The sequence below is a fragment of the Parus major genome, chromosome 1A, assembly GCF_001522545.3.
Source record: "Parus major isolate Abel chromosome 1A, Parus_major1.1, whole genome shotgun sequence".
In the NCBI taxonomy this organism is placed as follows: Eukaryota; Metazoa; Chordata; class Aves; order Passeriformes; family Paridae; genus Parus; species Parus major.
The window spans coordinates 58,174,649-58,189,255 of NC_031773.1; the positions used below are offsets into that span (position 1 = coordinate 58,174,649).

The 14,607-nt window shown below is 39.1% G+C and overlaps 1 long non-coding RNA gene across 1 annotated transcript; it reads right to left on the reverse strand.

Annotated features, from left to right (window-relative positions):
- Positions 1-2,614: 2,614 nt before the first annotated feature.
- LOC117244396 lies at positions 2,615-4,228 on the reverse strand. Its single transcript, XR_004497374.1, has 2 exons — positions 4,052-4,228; positions 2,615-2,747 (listed from the first exon to the last, which is right to left on the reverse strand). It is a non-coding gene; the product is annotated as an uncharacterized LOC117244396 (long non-coding RNA).
- Between the last annotated feature and the right edge of the window lie 10,379 nt (positions 4,229-14,607).

Below are 14,607 nucleotides of genomic sequence, written 5' to 3' on the forward strand. Positions count from 1 at the left end.
CTTTCCTATTTTTACTGTCAGTTCTTTCCTAATTAGTCAGAAGTGGGATATGGACAGGACTGGCAAGCTCTGCTTTCCCAGAATTTGTGTTTTCTAGCATGACTTTGATGCTTGGTATTAAGCTTTCAGGGATGTTTGCTTTGATAACTGATTTTAAATCCTGTCTGGCTTACTGCTTTTGCTAGGTTATGTATCTTCACAGGTTTTTTCAGGTCTATGGCTCAGTAACGCAGTGCTACTAGCACAATTTACGCTTCCAAGATATGTGCAATCCACCCCACAGAATGCTGCTGCTCGTGCTGCCTACACAGTAGTTACGAATGATAATGCTAAAGAGCTCCAGAAAGTAAGTGTAGCCTTGCTCCACACCAGTGTTCAAAGTGAACCAGCCCCTCACTTAGATGGACTCCCAGATGCAGCCATCCACCGCTCTCTGCAAGGCGGTGATGATGGAGTAAGAGCTGAGTGCAGAAGTTCCACAAGGCATTCCTGAGGCCCACGTCAAGCAGCCTGAAAAAATAATCAGTGAAGATGGTGATGAGCAAAGCATGTCATTGCACGTGCTCTTTCAGGACAGTTCTTTTGCATGACTATCTGGTTTTCTGGGCCTCAGTCCACAGGCTGCTCTTCTCCAATTCTGTGTCATCTTGTGCAACATTCCACTGCAAATGACCTCCCCTATCTGCACAGGGCAGAGAGACACCTTCCCAGTCTCACATCTTAATAATCTAACAACTCCATATTTCCTCTTGTAAAAATTTGATGCTTTTTTTCCATTTTTTTTTCCAACAACTCTTAAAATTTTACTCCTGCAGTGACAGCATGGTCTCTTAGCATTTCTACTACAACAAAAATGTCTTTCATTGTGTTTTTGCTGCTACCTACTGGACTACAACTTGCTTATTTTTTTTTTTTTGCAGTGATGTCATCACTGCACCAACGGCAATCTCTTTTTAAAGATTCACATCATCTCATGTTACAGAATCTCATGTCAAAGTAGGGCTAACTTTCTGCTGCTGACTTCTTTAAAATGCTTTGCTGATCCATATTATCTCTGTTGTACATATTTCCCTATCTTTGCTTTTGATCAGCCCATTTCCTGTTTAAACTACCCACACAGGACTTTTGTAACTTGGTAAACAAGATCTGTGGTTTCCTACCAGGGCAGAAGTTTCAATTTCAAGTGTTAGGTATTTGATACATCTCTGCTCATCTTTCCTTTGCATCTTTACAAAGGACATTATTTGTCACTGATTTGTTTATTCTCATGTTCTCTCTTGTAATTCCATACTTTTCATTGTCTCAACACTATAGAATTTTTATTTCTGAGTTTTTATCTTCTTTATGGTGCACCCTTTTTTGGGCTTACCCTATTTGTTCTGCCCATCCTTCCCAGATATTTCTGCTTGGCATTACAAAGACCATCACTGATACCACCGGTTATACAGAACATCTGACCCTGCAGGGTGTTTGTGTCAGTATCTATTTCTGAGTCTTTTTGCCATCTGGCAGGACCCACATGTTTAAGCCAGCAAGGTGCTTAAAAATACATCAAACAACAAGTACAGATCAATCTGTCTCCCACCATATTGGTAGATCTTTCACACTCATACTATTTTAACACAGGGCCTAGGTAGGCCATGTGACCCCCGAGTCTGCTTGACTAAAAAAAAGTTGCTAACCTCTAAGTGACAATATAAGCACTTAAGCCAAGCAAGATATATAAAAAAAGGCTGAAACAAAAACAGAAGTGAAATTGTTGAGTTGGCAGCAGTCACTTGAGTACTCATGGAAAAATTAACAACTGAAATAAGTCTAAAATTCTGAGAAAAAAAAATCAAAATATAGCAACTTGGCAAAACTGAGGATCATCCTATTGCAAGAAGCAATGGAATCTCACACTTCCCCATGTGATTACCATCTGCCTGACTAGCAGAAATCCAGCGGTTACCTGCATCAGAGGCAGTGAGGATATTAATGCTTAGGCTAATAGCACATTACTCACAGCCATTTGTTGTGTGTACAATACAGCAAATGGCATAATTGCTCCATACTCATAAATTGTGTTTGTGATCCTGCTTTTGAGCCTCCATGCAAGATCCATATAAGAGTGAACAAAAATACTGATAGGGTTATACTACACCACTGCTCTATTTCTTGATTCCTATAGTCATATTTGTTATTGAAGTGGTCCATGAAAAGAAATAGGCTGAGTTTTGGTATTTCTTAATTCCAACTATGAAGGCCACTTTGGAAATGCATTTTTGTGTTCTTCTCCACATTTCTCTGTCATAGCAACATTGTGCAACCTCTGTTTTGGCATGCGGGGTGCCATGCATTGCTCAGATCACCTGTCTGGTTGGCACACTTCCTTCTTCTCCCTCCTGGCTGCCAGATGACGGCCTGCCTTCCTGGGGTGACTCAGCCTGCAAGCTGCCTGGCTTACCTGTCACTGCCCCGTCATCTGCACGTGGATATGTGTCAAGGCAGGATGTGAGTGCAGATGGAAGTGCAGCCCAATTACAGAATGAAGAATGCAGGTGGGAACGCATAAAATTAATATTGGTAGAGTGCAAACGCCGGCTTTCTTCAAAAAATCTTAAAATCTATATACCTCTTAAGATGACTTCCAGCAGAGCAAAGAATTAGGCTGGTCTTGCAATCTAGGAATTTGGTGCTCACAGACACAGGATAGATTCAGGTATTTCTCTGTGTCATCCATTAGCTGAAGAAGCTAGCCACCAAAACTGGAAAAAAAAGAAAATAAATAACTAGGAACAAGTGTAAATAAAAGTTATTTTTTGAAGCTGAAGTAATCTATTGTTTTACTTCAGCTCAACAAAATTAAAAAAAACCCAAACAATTAAACAGTGGTGGGAATGTCAAGGTCTGGGAGAAAATGCTGAAGATGAAGAGGTAAAAAAACCACAATTTGTTTTATAGAAGCCCCATGCTGTCCTGTAGCAAGGTCAGCTCTAATCCTACAGACCCATCAAGGAGACAGTTGTCTTGATTTTGGGGAAGGAAGGAAGGGTGAGTGTGCTGTCCTGTACATTTTTGCTGTGTGAGCAGCTCTCAGTGACTGGCCAACACCTGATGATCTGCCCAGCAACATGACCCCGGCAGCCTGCCAGCACTTGGTAATTTAGTCCAGCAGCAGCATTGCAAACTTTCCTTCTCCACTGGTGAATGGATCAGCACAGATGTGTGACCTCACCAGGCTTAATGCAGTCAACAAAATACTTCTGGTGCACACAAAGTTGTTTACCAAGCCATGCAAACGTGCAGTGCTGCTGTCATCTCAAAGCAGCAGAGCTAATTTTAACATACTCTGATGTTTCCTGGAAGTCAAGGGAAATCAAGTTCCACTTGAAATTTGTGCATAAGTGTAAATGTCTGCCAAACCATGGCCTGTATACATGACCTGATGCCTGGTTTCTATTTTCTAGTTTACAAATGTTAAAAAAATCCTTCACTTGTGAAACTACCCAAACTCTCTTGCAACATGAATAGGATCTTTGTCTCCTGAGATGTAGTAGAATATATGGCAAAGAAAACACATTGTGAAAAGATGACTACATATAGTTTTCATGGTTAAAAAAGATTACTTTTCCATGCTCACAATTAACCTTACCCTCCTCAATTCCCATCATTAATTGCTGCTGGAAATGAGCAGCTTCCTAGAGAAGAATGAGACCCAAATTTCTGCTGGGGCTGAAGAAATGGGGATTGCAGCTCACCTTCTCCAGCCTGAGAGCTGTATGGACTCCAAGCAGCTAACACTGATCCACTGATCACAAAGCCCACAGCTAGTCCAGACAACCTGCCCTTTTTCCTACAAAACTGGCTGGAGCTGGAGAAGGAGATGGGACAACTAGGAGGATGATGTGGACACAGGTCATGAACCTAAGGAAACCCCAATCCCATGGTTCCATTACTCCACTACAAATATATCTGCATCTATACAAATATATATATTTAACTACCAGTGGTGTCACCTGATGGGAGCATATCAAACCAATATTTAAAAAAAAAATATTCAATCACTCACCAAGCTAGTGAATCCTTTTGACATCATATGTGGGGTTTTTGACCACATTTTGAAGGAAGTAATTATTGATAGGCGGATAAATGGGAGAAGAGATTAAAATGCATTGATGACATTAAATTAATAGATCTTGCTACAAATCATCTTCTTCAATAAAAATGGAGACAAACATGCTTTCAGGATACTGAAAAAAAAATAACATTTTGTATAAATCAAGCCCTAATGAAAGTGTTAAATGATGATTGTATAATTATGCCATATTCGACGTGGTGTACATTCAATACACACTATGGTGATAGGTAACATCATTTAGGAATGAATAACACAGATAATCAGCAAAAAATAGATAGCAAGTAGGGCTGACCATTATCCCTCTTCCTGCTTACACTCTCTAGTCTTTCAAACACATTGTTTGAGCATGATAAGCTTAATAGCTACATTTCTTAGCTAAATTGTGATTGAAGTGTGTGAAGGGACTCCATAAACCTGTGAAAAATATGGGCCCAGTTAAGTTGAGGATTGTGGAGAGAAAACACTTGAAAAGTAAGGATACAGCCCCAGGAAATGGTTAAAGGATATGAAAAAGAGGTGAATGCTACTTGTAAAGGAACTGGAAACCACATGAAAAATGTTCTTGTTCTTGAAGAAAAATTCAAACACAAGAGAAATGGGATGGTGCAGGCCTGAGAGGATCCTGTGCAGCGAGGATGTCACATCCGGCTCAAGTGTTCCAGTGTATTATCACCACTGCCCTAGTTCTTAGCATGGGAGCTCAAAGTGAATTGTCACTAAACCAAACTCAGCTGCTGTCCTCTGTGTAAGTGGGAGGGGGTGTTACATCCTTTGGTAGGAACAACACGACTTGTGGTTTGCACAGCATACCTCAAATTCAAACAGATGGAGTAAAAACTGAAAACAAAGCCCCCTCAGCCCTAAGAGATTCAGTGTAGGAACATAAATTTACCCATTTTTCTGGACAGCTGTCCCCAGACTTCCTCCTCTTAAATCCTTTATGAAACCTCCAAAAAGCCAGAAACTGCGACACAGATTCAGTGCATTGTATTCCTTCTACTGAACAATGCTCTCCCATCTGGTTTTCTGATTTTGTAGGTGATAACTTAATGACTGCCACTGGTACTTCCTGGGATTACATGGTTGGGTTTTTCCACAATGCTTCTATCAACTCATGCCCTTCTTCTAAGAAAAAAAAGTTGTAGATTTAGGTTAAACCATTATGATACAAATGAACAGTTACCCCCAGCATGGTTCTGTGGATTGAATAGGCTGAATTGAGATGTGTTTTCTTCATAAAAGTGTATCACTGTGTAAGAGAAGTCCACTGATCTCTTCAGGAAGAATTAATTAGACAGAAAAGAGATGCTGAAAGAGCCTGAGCTAAATGGGCGAAAATAGAAAAAAAAGACACAGTGGTGGCTGGGGAAGCAAGGTAGCCAAAAGAAAAGAAAGTAATAATGAGTTAACCAAAGACAGAAAGTATATGATGCATTATTTCATACAACACCATTGACAAAGTATGTCAATATCAGCAGATTCCTTGCTGGATCTGTGGCAACCCTGCAGCTCCATCCTTCCAGCCCATGGCGAGGGAGCTGCAGCCAGCTTTGTTTCACTCGCCAGGCCAAGTGCAGCATTGTGAGGCCCTTATTAAAGTCCTAGAGTGGTTTAAGCAGCTTAAACTGCTTTATAAGCTTACAGTATCTAAGTCTTCAAAGCTGCTTAAAGCTATTTAATCCGCTTAAGACACTTTAGTCTGTTGGCGTGTGCAATGGGGCTGTACCAACACCCTGGCCTGCAAAGCAAAGAGTCCACCTTCCTATTTACAGGTGCCAGCAATGAAATCAGCTCAGCTGAGTTCTCTTCTCTTGGGTCATGGAATCACAGAAGAGCTTGGTTTGGAAGAGACCTTTAAAGGTTGTCTACCCCAACCCCCATTGTCTAATTGTCCCTCCCTGTGCTTTGGGATTAAGGCTGCCCTTGACATCTGACATGTTTGTCCCAGGGTCTTTGAAATTCTGCAAGTTTTTTACTGCTGTTGATCATTGTCTAATGATACACCTGATGCAAGCCAGATGTATTATGTCAGTATTTATCCATTTGCACAGAAATACTCACAAGCTCCAGTGGTTTGCTTATAAGAGAATAAGTTCTTGTGCAGTGTGAAATCCTTATTCTGGTGTCTAAATGTCATGTATAGTTTTAAAAGAACAAAAGAACCAGTGGATATTCACTGAAGTATAGCCTATAAACACCAAAACTAAATATTTATAAATTTCTGTAAAGTCATAACCCTGATCCTATCTTTGAGGATCATCTTTTATTAGATTAAAAAAACAATGGTGACTGAAAACATTTCTAGTTTACAGTCATATTTTGGTCAATATGACAGTCCACTCTGATGAGCACAGATGTCTCTAGATAACATTTTTGAGCCAGGTATTTTCATATTAAGTAGTGACTAGAGTTTGTCAGAAGTTTTATATAGATTTGAATATCTAACAAAGAGCATATTTTCTGAAAAAAAATTAGTTCTGAAAAAAAATAGTAAAAATATTAGATAGAAAAATAAATGGATTTGCTCCATTTTTCTTTGTGAGTATGATTTTAAAGAGATTTATTTTGAGCTAACACAAAAAAAAATATCATATTGCAGAATGCTACTTTACTTGCACAGTAATTCTGGTTGGCATTTTCTTGTGTATATGAGGGCTCTGTGCTCCCCTAGCTAAGACAGATATATATATATATATATATATATATGTGGTACACCATGACTGCAACATTTTGGGTTTGAATGTTGAAATGATCTGTTGCAATTCAAGCCCTCAAAACTTTCCAACCTTTTCAAAGCACATATGTTTTTTTTCTCATTCCCATTCTTCTAATTTTCCAAAATAGAAAAATGTCCTAAAACTTTGAATAAGAATTACTAAAACAGAATTTCTCACAGGCTGAAAAGTCTGCACTTGTTAGTTTTACTGACATCCATATCTGTGCAGTTGTTTTGCAGACAAAGCATGAAAACAAGATTTTGTCCTTTTCCATTGGCAAAGATTATTTGATCTGTGTTTATTCTGGTTGTTTGTTTAATTCATCATTTCAGCACTATCATAAATGATTAGGTCACTAGTGCCCTGGGAAAAGAACTAGTTTAATAATTAACTTGTGCTTTCAGAGCTCTTAAACAGCTCAGAAAAATACAGTAGCTTGCACGTGAATCATGGAAGTATAGATCTGGATGGAATCTCAAGGGGTTATGTAGTTTGTTATTCCCCAATATTTTTAATCAAAGCTGTACCAAGCCTTCCTGAGGTAAAATAAAAACAAACCAAAAATCTCACAACTCAAAATCAAAGGAAAATTGTTAAAAAAAAAATACCAAAGAACAACCTGTGCAATATTCTGTAACAGCAATCCAGTAGGCTCAGAACCACACATGGAATTTTCAAATGCTTTCTTAGTGAAAGTATGTTATATTACCTTGTAATAATTTGTATGCTCTGTCACAGTTCCAGTGACCTCAGGCACCTGCTACAAAACATGCACCTGAGCCATCTCCTAGCTTCAAAGAAAGTCCACAACTGTCTTGGTAAGTGCAGATGGCAGTCCCTCTGATTTCTATCTAAAATCAATAATGGCAAGTATTATACAACCTTCTCAGGTAATATATTCCAGCAGTAATCTTTTCTTCTAGTTACAATATGTTACTGTCATACTTACTGTAGTAATAGCTGAAAAAGGTTTCCTTGACATTATGTGTGTCATTTCTGGGAATGAAAAAACATGAAAAATCATGAAACTACCCTCTTAGTAATAGCCTTTTATGTACTTAAAGGCTGTTGAATGCATATAACTTTTTTTTTTTTTTTTGAGATTAGAACAAAACTAGAACTTGCAACCTTCTTTTATGGATCCAGTTTTCCAATCTTCATCTTTGTTGATCTCTGGATTGCTTCCAGCTGATCTACATCTTTCTGAAATTATGGTGCCTCAGTGTAAAACAGCATTTTAGCTGAGGCCTCACCAGTGCCAAGAAGAACATGCTAATTTTCTCATCTTACATACACTGTCTTGAGCAGACAATTCAAGAAAATCTAGAATTACATTTATCTCTTTTCCTCAACAGCATCACACTGTTGGCTCATTCATGGCCCTCATTAATCACTAGATCTTTATCTGCAGTGGCATTTTGTGGTTATGCTTTTGATTTCATCCTCCCAAATGTAGCCCTTTGCGATAGCCTTTGTTCAAACTTTTCATGTTGGATTTCACAACCTGTCAGGATATTTTTGAATTCTAATTCTGTCCTTGAGCACATTCTGCAAATCTTTACATATTGTCACCTACCAAGCTTATAGGTATATAATTATTTCTAATTCTGTCATCTAAATCTTTATTGAAATGTTAACAGAAACCTATCCATTAGGAGCTGCGCATGACATCTCCACATGCAGCTACCAACTACAAGGTATTAGGTTTACTTTTGACAGTGGATTGAATTAGGGGTGATTTCAAATGGAACAGCTTTCCCCAGTTCATTCATGAGCACGCAGGACTGTCAAGTGTCTCTGGGTTCTTTTCCTCAAGGTCGGGATTAATGAGCGAGAGAGAGAGAGAGAGAGAGAGAGAGAGAGAGAGAGAGAGAGTTTTCATGTTTGGACTCAGTTGTTTATTTTTTCTTATCTATATTACATTCTCACAGCCAATGAGGCCATCTGCACACTGAGCTAAAAGTCTAGAAAATGGAGACCCAGGTATCTCCAAGGCCTTTTAAGTGTCAACTACCCAATTTTACAATGCCAACTAGTTTATTTTTATTTATAACCCAATAACCAAACCCATGTAATAACCCATGTAATAACAATAACTTGTGTTCCACACTGTGGATTTTTCTACCCAATCACACAATATTATTAAAATCCATGAAGAAGAAAGAGCAAGGCAGGTTAATGCCCTAAAACCTCCATCTTGTTGCATACATATTACTATAGTCTAAAACCTTAAAGTCTAAAATTTCCACCAAGTGATACAACACACTTCTATTCAAACTACGCACTCGCAGTTTCAGTTCCATCTATCAATTTTGGAAGCCTTTTCCATGGCCTCAGGTCAAACACAGTGTTCTTTTGTGGGTCTGTGCATGTCAGCACAGAAAGCATGAAATTCTCTGTGTCCAGGACGATGTCAAAAGCCTTACTCAGGTCAACATACGTCTTGGTCTTACATACAGTCATTTGAACTGCTTTTCCTTATCTTTTGGACCCGTTGCCTTCTTCAAGAAGGTAATTAGATTAGTTTGACAAATTCATGTTGGATGCTTCTTATCTTCTTCTCATGGTGTGCGTGAATTTACTTATCAATAATTTGTCTCATTATCTTTCTCAGTATTGACATTAGTCAGAGTACTCTGTAATTCCCTAGGTTCTTCCTTTCCCATTTTTAAAAGCAGGAACAGTTATAACCCTGCAAACAACCAATAACTTCTTGATAGTGTCGAAATCTAAGCCTGATATGAATGCCAAATTTAAGAAACAAATACCTTACTAAATTTTTCTTTTCTGTTTTAAAACCCAGGTGCCACAATGGGAAGAATTAAGAAAGAGCAAGGCTTTAAACCCAATGCATGTTTGGTTTAAAATAATTTGAAAAATGTATATTGCAATGCCAGATTTCTGCTAATTACCAAAAATGGTAAAGTATGATGCTGACTGTATTTCCTTCTTAGGCTAAATAGCTGCTGTAGGCCCTGGTGACTTAACCAGTCCTTCAGGAACTTTCCGAGATAAGTCAAGAGCCCAGTAGGTATTAAGTGAATTTCAGCAAGCACTAGAGACTTGCATACATCTGACTTATTCAAACATTCTTTTACTTGTTTCTTTCCCTACTCTGGCATATGTCATTCTGTTTAAAAAACAGCATTATCATTACCTATCCTTAATGTTTATGTGCATGTGAAGAAAGTAGCAAATTAATAAAACATCTCCCTCAACTCTGCCCATCTGTTATTTGTGCCTTTGCCCTTCTCTTCCTCTAACTTCTTGGCATTTATAGAATCTCTCTTTCTTCCATTTTATGCCCCAGGAAGGTTGTAACTCACTTTGTGACTGATTCTTTCTAGTTCAATCCCTAGATGTTTATACCACTGCTTTATTACCCATCTCACTTATATGCTTTGAGATTGAGAATAATGGACCACCGCTTTGTCATCAAGCAGGATTGTCTTTATAAAACACACTTGAGTATTTACATGTTTCTTCTGCGTACAAGATTTAGGATCAATTACACAGCTAGCCAGGAGGAGAGAGAAAGTAACCACACAAAAACAGGAAGAGTAGAGCTGATGTTTCTAGCTCTTATCATTCATCCCACACACTTTCACAGCCCAGTTTTCTGGGCTCTAAGTCAAAGCACAGGTATTTATGGCTGGACTTATCCTTTGGTATGCACTTTCCCACGGGATAACAGCTGTTAATCAAGGCCAGGATTGCCGAGAAGGCCACTGCTTCTACAATATGCCCTTGATTTCACTCTTTGTAGGATTTCCTTTTTGATATTCAAGTCACTTGAGAATTCCTGATGCAGATGTACTGGCCTCTTACTACTTATCTGTCTTCCATGTCAGGATGGTTTGCTGGTGCACCTAGAGCATGGTTTCACTTACTCACAGGTCTATTTTCCTTATCATTTCTTCACATGGGACAGTTCCTAGCAGCACCCTGAATTGCTGTGATGAACAGTGGTCATGTTTTTTATTAGCTGAATTTAAAACCAAAGCCAAACCAGTGTGTTTCATCTGACAGTTTTCACATGAGAAAAATAATAGGTTTAAAATAGATAATATGTGGCTCTAAGCAACTTAATTATATCCCATTTTAAAAAATTACTTTGCCAATGAAAAAAGGCATGTCAGGGTTTCACCATGATGATTTATGATTCTGTCATAATGACAGATGTTCTTCATGCATCTCTAACATTGTAATCTGGAATCAATATGCTTTTTTTTCATGTTATCTGGTAAAAGAAATGCCCTATATAAATACATCATTATTTGTTTTCAAGGCCTTGTTCTGCATTAGCTTGGGAAACTGGTTTCATTTTGAGATGAGTTCTGTAGTAAAGCCACTGTAATAGTGATAGTGTACTGCAGTTTGGGGTCCCTTACTGAACACTTACCAGGCTGTTATGCTCAAATCCAGGGAAGATCTGGCATGCTGCTGTGCTCCTCTGAGCCTTGGCAGACTTCAGCCAGGGTATCCGGCTTCTTGGTTCATCCTGGAGACTGAGATTCCTGATCTTAAGCACACCTTGTCTGCATTCAGGATTTATTCCCCATACCCCTTGGCTGCTGAAAGGCGGAATTTGAGCCTAGTGAGAGAGAGAATCAGTGGAGCATGAACAGAGAAAGGCATTAACTCACAGAGGAAGAGAAGTGACAAACTGTACCCAAAAGGAGCTTCCATCTGCCACTCCCCACCTCACACAATGCAGTTCAATAATCCTCCATCTCTAGCCCTTTCTTAGGTACAATTGTTCTCGGGTCCCATGTTTCTGCTTCGAGGACTGGTGAAAGAAGCTGAAGGGCCACAACTTTATTTCAATAAAGTAGAGGAGTGACAGAGACACAGGAATATCTGTGCACATATTTTTCTAAGTTGTGCAGTTGCAGTGAAATTACAGTAAACTTCTCTACCAGTCCGTCTTAGGGATTGCGCTTCTTCACGGTGTGGCCGCACTGGTGACAGCTTGTGGGATAAACATAGCTCAAGTTCAGAGCTTCTGCAAACCATATCTCATCTTGCTGCAACAGCTTCTATAGGTTTCTTATTGTGAGGGTATTTCTCTGCAGTCCAGATTTCTGCTACAGTTGTGTTTATTTATTTGTATTTATTTATTTATTGTATTTATTTATGCTCAGCTCAGCTTTTTCTGAGGGTTCTCAGAAAAAGGTGCAGAGAACTGTCTTCCACAAAATGTAGAAGTAACAGAAAAACTGCTTTTGCCAGATATGACTTTATAGCCTATCTTCACTAGGAAAGAATGTGTGATCAGCTATAAATTCACCCTTAAAAACATAGTGAAATACTGCATCAAAGAATATTTGTTAACAGTGAACTCTCTTGGCTGGTGCCATTTTTATGAGCTTTTTGGTAAGATAGGCTAGGGGAAGAATCAAATACAGAGAATGGTTCTGCACTGAGCAGAAAAAAATGTTAATTTATCTTTCAGATCTCCACTTTTCACAAATGAGGTAACAACAGGTGCAATCATCAACAGGCAAGCCAAACCTTGCACTGAAGACTGTCTTCATGGTTATTAGCAAGAGAGGATGACATTGCTACATTCTGGGGTTTCCTGAAAGCTGCATCACGTTTTAAACTAACTCAAGCCTGCCCTGCTAGTTTTACTACATGAGTAGTAGTAGGATGCATGGTAAGTAGAAGGAGATCTACTCTAGAAGATACCTGAAGCAAATTTCATTAACAAAGGGCATAGTTTGGCCAGGGTCCCAACAGAAACAAAATTAACTGTGTGTGCTAAGGGATACTGGGATTCAGGTTAGTCTGGCAGCTAGAGAGGCAAAAGAGTGGATCTCCACTGCTGCTGAAAACCCCTGACCCTCATCTCAGCCGGCTCCCCAGCTTCCAGATCCCAGCTGGTGGTCAGGACACAGGTACAGAGCAAGGGCAGGATGTCTGTTTTAACTGCTCATCTGGCCATGGTTTGAGATTCCCAGCCACAAGCTAAACGTAGCAATACTAGTACATGAAAGAAAATTACTCACATGAAAGCTAAAAAAGGGCTTGTTTTCAAGATCATATGGCCTATCAGTGTCTGTTATGCAGAGCTTCAGACTGAAAAGTTGAGGGGTCAGAGTATTCTTTAGGGTTTAGGAAACAAACAAAAGGGAAGTTGAAGGCTCAGACTATTCTTTAGGATTTAGGAAATTAACAAAAGTTAACCTTTAGACAAAGGACATGCAAATAATACACCATTATGGTGCAAATACAGAAATCAAGTTTCACAGATGGTTTCTATTTCCTTCCTTCCTCAGGGCTGCAGATCTTTCAATTCATTTGGTTTTTTAAAAAAAGAATCATATGACATTGCTCAAACATTTATACTTACAAAATCAATACATTTGTCAGCTACTACACAAACTTATTTGGGGTTGACATATTTACAACATGGCAGAAAAGCAAAGTATGAATGCAGTTCTTTGTATTATTGCAAAGCTGTCCTGTGAACAAAATGGTCTTTTTCGTTTCCTCCATTTTGCAGAAAACCAGAAACAATAAGCAGTAATCATATTATTTCTTTTTAATCATATGCCTTTCAATAGAACCCTTAAGTAAAACCAAAAAAATTCTTCATCATGGTCATGAAGAGACATATTCATGCACTTATGAGGCACAGTCATTCTGTTAACTTTAGTAATTTACTTTATAGCAATGGGGCAGTTTTGAAGCAAATACCCAGACTGTACTACCCATTTGTCACATATTAACTGGTTTCTCAAAGTGATGTTGATGTGCACAAAGCAGATTCCTGCTGCATGAAACCAGAACTCTATAGCATTCCAACACTCAATGGAGTAATTGGTCCTGAATCCTTATGTGGACTTTCCATGACAAGAACCTCCAGTACGTAGATAAGGTACAGGCATTCCCCAAAGCTGTCAGACCCTGAAGAGTGGCCTCAAAGCCTGAAGGAGACTGCACAGTCAGGTACTGCATCTGTCTTCCTTGTTACTGCCAACTGCCTTTTCTCAAACAATTTAGCAGTGTCTATGCCTCCTGCTTTATCCTCAGTTACCTGAATTTTAGATCTGAAACCTTTCTGATTTTTCCTGCCTTTTGCTGCTGAACCCATCTTTTTTGTATTATCTTTCTTTTCCCCAACTTTAATCTCGTCTACCACACTGGAAGCACCCTCTTACACCTGCCAAAACACTCAGGTAGTTGCAGTCTGCAGCCCCAAAGAAGTTATATTTCCAGCAAATGTGTACCATGATGGAAAGAGGAGTTTTTCAAGGGGCACGATAATCCAGTGGCACTCAGAAGCTCAGCAGAGCTTTATGTATGTAGTTGTAGCTGCAGGAGGCTGGAAGTAGAAGAATAAGACAAAAATCTTATCAAGGCTTCTCTTTCAGAAGTCTTGGAGATCAAAGCCTTGAAGATCTCCTCTGCACAGCACTGCTGAGGACAAAATATCCATACCCTCTTGACCTGTGGTGTACCTGCTCACCTCAAAGGAATTAGTGACCAAGGAGTAATGGTCAGAAGCTGCAAGACTAAAGGATGGCAGTCATTTACTTGGACATAGCACTGGATTCTGAAATCTCATGTGAGGATGGTCAAAGTATGGCACCAACTTACAGAAGAGGGCCTTGATGATGTTCTTCAGCATCCTAAAGTTCTGCATCCACCTCTGGTTATCCTGTCTATCTGTCACAGTCAGCATACTTCCAGTTGTTAAATTTATTTTAAAATTTGTATCCTATATTCAGAAAACGGCAGCATTTTGAGTCTCAACAAAGAATG